We start from the raw sequence: 5,274 nt of genomic DNA, 5'->3' as shown, positions 1-5,274 counted from the left end.
ATAAAATAACAATAATTCATTTTAAGTAACTATCTCTTGGGACTATGGGTCTAGCAAGTCTAAAATTTGCTGGACAGATCAGAAACCTGGAAATGTAAACTTTGGCCATCTCAATTACAAATTGACACCAATCTCTGTGCATGTCTATGAGGGAGTTTCTGACTAGGTTAACTGAAGTAGGAAGATGTGCCTACCACTATTCCATAGGTTGGCAGCAGGAGGTGGCGGGTTCCAGACTGAATTAAAGGCTAAAGCTAGCTGAGCTTCAGCTGTTACCTCCCAGCTCCCTGACTGTGGATCCACTGCGACAGACAGACTGACTTGTGTTCAGGATCCCCTATATCCTCCAGTAACAGACTGTATGTTCAAACCATGAGCCAAAAGAAGCCCTTCATTCCTTACACCGTTTTTCTTACAGGAATGAGAAGAGTGATTAATAAGGGAGTTAATTTCATTATAAAGAATTACGGCCCATACAAAAGGGGGCCGTAGAGAATATACTTGCCCTATAGCATACGAAAGAACAGAAGAAAAACATGGCTGCCTTCAAATTCAACAAGCACTGAATCTGCTAGCCAGTTGATATTGAGCTTCCAACGGTCTGTTACTTTGAGAAATAAAGTTGATTATAAGTTTTTTCTGTACATTTTTAATCATAGCGCCTCAAGTAGACCAAGACAAATGTCACATGAGAAGGTACCTGATAGTGCACAGAGCTGTTTTATAGCAAGTTGAGTCTAGGATGCTAGAAGTGACATACTGTGTTTTCATGAGACATGAAACCCCCTTGTCCTTTCAGATAATACCTGTAACTTTTCACAGACTGGAGTTTCTCAGGGAAATCCTTCCCTTTAGAAGAACACAGGCGTTCTAGCCAAGCAGACTATGTTTTAGTTGTTTATGTCTCCAGCTCTGACTCCATGCTGGGCTGCACTAGTGTCCATTCCTCTAAAGCTTCGATATTTACCTCAAACATTCACTCTAACTTAGGGTTGACTCTCTGGTTTGTACCTAATGAGCATCTGCGACCGAAACCTGTGTGCCTTTTGTTAGAGTTCCATTCTTTCTAGAGACGGAATGTCTGTCACCAGAGAGAATATGAATATTTCTCTCTTGGGATTCACTTTTTGCCAAGCTCATGTCAGCTTTGTGTAACCAGCACCTCTCTTAGATTAGTAGTCCTGCCCCATAGCCCACTGTGTGCCATGCTCTTCCTATGAGGCCATGCCACCCTCTCCACTGGCACCTGTAGGTCTAGTTCCAGGTGTCCATGTCTCCCAGAAGCCCTGTCCTTGTGCCAGAATCCACACAGTGCTGGTAGCTTGTATAAATGGACTTGGATTTCGTCCCTTGTAAAATTAGGAGGTTGGACTAGCAATGACCCTTTCTGCTCTGACAGTCTTATGATTCTATAAATGCCTCTTCTACTTAATGGGCCTTGACAGTACCTCAGCAAAGATGAGTGGATGATTTCGATGCCACCATTTCTGTGCTGAGGTCTTTTCTGATTAGTTTGCCATCATGACTTTGGAGCGATGCTTCAACTTCTTGGAGGAGGACTTCCCTTCAAATACCATAGTTATTATCTGTTCACCTCATTTTCCTAGTCAGACCACTTAAGAGACTTGTCTTCTGCATTTATCGTACCACACAAATTGAACTTAAAGGGAGAACTTTGCTAACTGATGGCTTCCTGTCTCTTGGGAACCTCTTGTCACTGAGGTCTTTGGCCAGGAACCAAGCAGGCCTCTGGTCCTGGGTCTCTGCTGACATTAGGATATCTTTGGGCTGATGTACTTTCTCCTCCTCTCTTTTGATGAAAGTATCTTTTTTTCACAATGCATTTATTAGGAGCCTTGCTCCCTGAGGCTTATATGTAAATAGAGGATTAGGAGCATAACTAATTTACATGAGATACAAAACATATTCATAAAGCATGACATATTATAAATGATACAGTGAACAGAAATTAATGTTTTCCAATTGCATATTAGAATAGACAAATCCTCTTGTTTACTTTTGCTTTTAAAACTATAGTTCGTAGCATTTTTTTTCTTGCCAATGAGCTAGTCTTTCTGTTTAAATCAGAGAACTTGAGCAGAGAGTGTTTAGGAAATAACATATCTATACCGCATACATAAACTGGATCTTCAAAAATGATTAATGAGATTGTTTTCCTTTTCCTAAGCTGAATTAAATCAAAAGCATAATCAAACCACTTGGCTGCAGAGAAGTTGGTCATTAATATTGCTTAAAAATTTAATAGGGAACAGCTGATTCGTAGGCATGGAGATGTACAGCCTTGGTAGACTTGAACTTGTCTGTTCTGGGCCACACTTGAAGGTATTCCAATAGCTCCAAGCAAAATCGTGACAGAATAATTGGCATTAAACAAGACAGAGGATATGTGTTCTTTGGCTATTGTGTTAGCAACTAAGTACATTGAAACCTGCCAAAAATATACTTTGCAAAAGAACATTACCAATATAATAAATGCTTGTGACCTTTAAGTCTCCCAAAGGCTTAGTGTGGCAATGGGGGATGAGGGGCACAGACATCTTTACATCAACTTGCCTTCTACCTCAGGCAAGGCCTGCGTCATGCTAAGAGACCATCTTAGAGGAGCAGCGGGGAAGCCTTCCATGATCCCACGACCTTCCCCATGGACTAAAGTTCCACCCGGAACCATTTCCTGCGCACCTGGTCATTGATCAGTGCTTGAGAAAAGTTGAAGATAAAGAAAAAATGCAAACACATCAGAGTCTACACTCAGAGGGGAGGATGGAAGCACGCTGGGGGCAGGACTGAAAGGAACGATTGGGGTAAGAGAGAGAGTTTACATACTTCAATTTTATATCTAGGATCCATCCCAAAACTTAAAAACAGAGATGTTTAACTCAAAATGGTCAATGCTGTAACATGAGAGGGAAGGAGAATGTGAATGGTACACAGAACACCCAGAATTCCATTCTGCTGTGAATTAAAGGCCAAGCAGATCTCTGCAGTAGTTTTTGGATACACACACACACACACACACACACACACACACACAAACACATCCGATTTTCTTGTAAAGAGTAGTTGGGTCCTACGTCTTTAATTTTTTATTTGAGCTCTCTGACAGTGACTCGATTTACTTCTTCTCAAACTTCTCTTCACTTGGTTTCTAGGGTCCCACAATTTTCAACTACATTTTCTTCCCACAGTCTGGTCACTAGCTCTTTGTTTAGCCTTCTCTTTCCATACTACCTCTTGTCCATGAAATACCCTCGTTTTTTTATTTCCTAAGGAAAACTCCATGCCCTTCAGATGCCACAATGCTGTCAGACATTTTCAACTGGGAGCCAACTTTGTTTCTCTATGACACGTGCCTGAGCAGCTCCCTGGACAGCCTCCCCGCCCTGAGTGTGCTGGCACAAAATGATACTCATCAGTTCTGCCTCACCCCTGCCTCCAATCCTTCTCTGTATTCCCCATCAGGGGTGAGGAGAAAGGACAAACAGCTATTTGCTCAACCTGGACATCAAGATATCTGAATTCTTTCTTTAAAACAACTACTTTTAAATTTTTATTGTTATTTATATTAGTTGTAAATCATAACGGGTTTCTGTCTGTCACTTCCATACATGTGTACATTGTGCCTCCCTGACATCACTCTCTTGTTCTCTCTGACCTCCCTCTGCCTTTCCTTTCTTTTCCCTCTTGTGATTTAGGTCCATCCTTCTTCCTTCCCTTTGTCCCTTACTCTTACTCTGGATTTTTCTGTTCTTTATATCATCCTGTACACACACACACACACACACACACACACACACACACACACACACACACACAGAGAGAGAGAGAGAGAGAGAGAGAGAACACAGCACACACACACATACAGAGAGAGAGAGAGAACACACACACACACATACAGAGAGAGAGAGAGAACACACACACACAGAGAGAGAGAGAGAGAACACAGCACACACACATACAGAGAGAGAGAGAGAACACACACACACACAGAGAGAGAGAGAGAACACAGCAACACACATATACAGAGAGAGAGAACACACACACACACATACAGAGAGAGAGAGAGAACACACACACACAGAGAGAGAGAGAGAGAGAACACACACACACACACACAGAGAGAGAGAGAGAGAGAGAACACAGCACACACACACATACAGAGAGAGAGAGCACACATACAGAGAGAGAGAGAGCACAGCACACACACACAGAGAGAGAGAGAGAGAGAACACACACACACACACACACACACACACACACACACACAACACCAAACTGCTTTAAGATCTCAGAACAGCTCTGTTCCCCTTTCTCAGCTCAGTTAATATTCCTGGGGCTGAAATGTTTTTGCACCTCCTGTGCTTACAGTGGCAATCTCCCATTCGGTTCTGAATCAAGCTTTGACTCTATGAGGCCTTCTCTAATTCTTTCTAGTGTATCACTGTGTGCACAGCCACTGAGGCATTTACATTTGTTCACTGAGCAGTTACAGCGCCCGAACACTCCCTTCCACAGGAAATACTTCTTGCGTGAATGAAAGTTGTGTGTATGTGCGGTTTATCTCTCCATCTGACTGCAAGCTTCTTTGTACTCACAATAACTTGCCTGACAGAATAGAGCTTGCATTGCTGAGTGACCACGGCGGGGAAAGCCTTCGGCTGCTCCGGTCTTCGCCATCTTTAACATATATCCATATTCAAAAATAAAAACTCGAAATTCTAGCTGGCTTTAAGAGGGTTGATGCGATTTTGTTTAACAATCAATTTAGCAACTATACAATCATGGAGAAAGAAAAGCAATATTAATAATAGAAAATGGTGGCTCATAAGGATAATTTACTTAGTGCTTTCAAATTGGAAATTGCTCTGTTTATTCAGCATTTGTGACGGAGACTAAAGGTTCAGAGAGTCATGATATGTTGAGCATGACTTGAATGTATACTCCAGGGGTCTATCCATCTGGAATGCCTTCTCTGCTCCTTCGAGCCCAACTCTGGACCCTAATTTCACCACCTCTGAAACCGACACAAGGAAGAGCGCAATGCCTGCCATTGAGTAAAGGATCGGGCTTGCTCTGCCCTAGTGAAGCCGGGCATCATCGTTTGGTTCATCGTTTGTTGAAGGAGGTTGCTTTGAAGGTGCTCTGTTAGTCTCTGCTAAGTTCGAGAACAATGGTCATATATGCATTTTAACAGCCAATAAAATGCTGCACGACTTATAGATTTTATAGAACTAATTGAGGCTATAAAACTTTCAT

This window comes from Rattus norvegicus, chromosome 7 (assembly GCF_021556685.1).
Source record: "Rattus norvegicus strain SHRSP/BbbUtx chromosome 7, alternate assembly SHRSP_T2T, whole genome shotgun sequence".
Classification (NCBI taxonomy): Eukaryota; Metazoa; Chordata; class Mammalia; order Rodentia; family Muridae; genus Rattus; species Rattus norvegicus.
The sequence above is the reverse complement of the archived record's forward strand: the minus strand, read 5'-3'. Positions refer to the sequence as shown.